At 51.1% G+C, this 1,267-nt stretch overlaps 1 pseudogene; it reads right to left on the reverse strand.

The window, feature by feature from the left end:
- Positions 1-364: 364 nt before the first annotated feature.
- LOC105707614 (tumor protein D54-like) lies at positions 365-1,052 on the reverse strand (annotated as a pseudogene).
- Positions 1,053-1,267: the final 215 nt, after the last annotated feature.

Genomic DNA, 1,267 nt, shown 5'->3' on the forward strand with positions numbered 1-1,267 from the left:
TGATTTTATGCTTAGTACTCTTTAATCCTTCAACATTCTGAATGTGCTAACAAGATTCACAAAGGGAGTCTGGGCTTTGGCTCAATACTCTCAAATCGCCTGCCCTGTCCACTTCCTGCACCCCTAGGAAAGACAGCACAGTGATCTGCTTCATCTACAAACTTTAGTGTAAAACATCTGCATACAGGACTGTGTTCTCTAATTCATGTGAATGCAGCAGCCGTATCTCCCTGTGGATGGGCAGGACTGTCCTCCAAGCCAGCTCTGCTCATCTGCCTGGCTGGCTGCTCCACTGCGCAGAGCTGTGGCTGCAATGCTGAGGGTGTGTTGCGTGTGCTCTGTGGTGGGCAAAGCAACCTCACGCTTAAAAAGTTGTGGGATCCGACAGGGGCTTGTCACCATTCCCCACTAAGGAAGGGAGATTGCCACTACCGTTCTGTCACCCACAACCTTAGACTTTATTTTTAGAGACAGGGTTTCACCATACTGGTCAGGCTGGTCTCAAACTCCTGACCTCAGGGGATGCACACGCCTCGGCCTCCCAAAGTGCTGGGATTACAGGCATGAGCCACTGTGCCTGGCCCATAACCTTAGACTTTATGGTCCCAACTCGGTCCTCAAACGACTTGAAGTTTGCAGGGTTCCTCATTGTCTCCAAGCTTCCTGTTGATGGCAGAGCTCACTGTGGACAGGGCAGCCGAAGTCTTCTGCCTGTCAAAGAGTTTCCTGAGTCTTCTTGTAGGCATTAGAGACCTGCACATCATGGCAGCTCCTGGACAGGTTCTGTTTCAACCCCCCCAGGGTAGAGAGGCCCAGCCTCCCCTGTGCTCTCTGCAGTGCCTCTCCTTGGCTGCCAGGACCTGGCGTAGAGTAACAATTTCCTCTTCCACCTTGGTCAGCTCAGCCCTGAGCTCCTCCTCAGCCTCTGTCAGACCCTCAACAGCAGGAGTCTGGGCAGCCACACCTGTATCGACAGGGACATCAGTCATGGAGTCAGACAGCAGACCTTTGTTAGGAGAATTCAAGTTGATATCTTGGCCGGCGGAGTCCATGTTCAGGCGGCATCTGGGCCACTGTCATGGGGGCTAAGGGAGCTGAGTGAGTGGCATTGGGACTGGGTTGCCGCATACACACTCACCAGTGGAACTGCTTCGGCCCTGCAACGTTATGTAATCAATGACCTAGGTCTTTTTTTAAGCCTTAGTGGGGTTTATTTGCTAACATTTTATTTTGGATTTTCATACATTGATTTTTATGTAAACGTCTT

This window comes from Aotus nancymaae, unplaced genomic scaffold (genome assembly GCF_030222135.1).
Source record: "Aotus nancymaae isolate 86718 unplaced genomic scaffold, 86718_ANA_hifiasm-v0.15.2.pri h1tg000014l, whole genome shotgun sequence".
In the NCBI taxonomy this organism is placed as follows: domain Eukaryota; kingdom Metazoa; phylum Chordata; class Mammalia; order Primates; family Aotidae; genus Aotus; species Aotus nancymaae.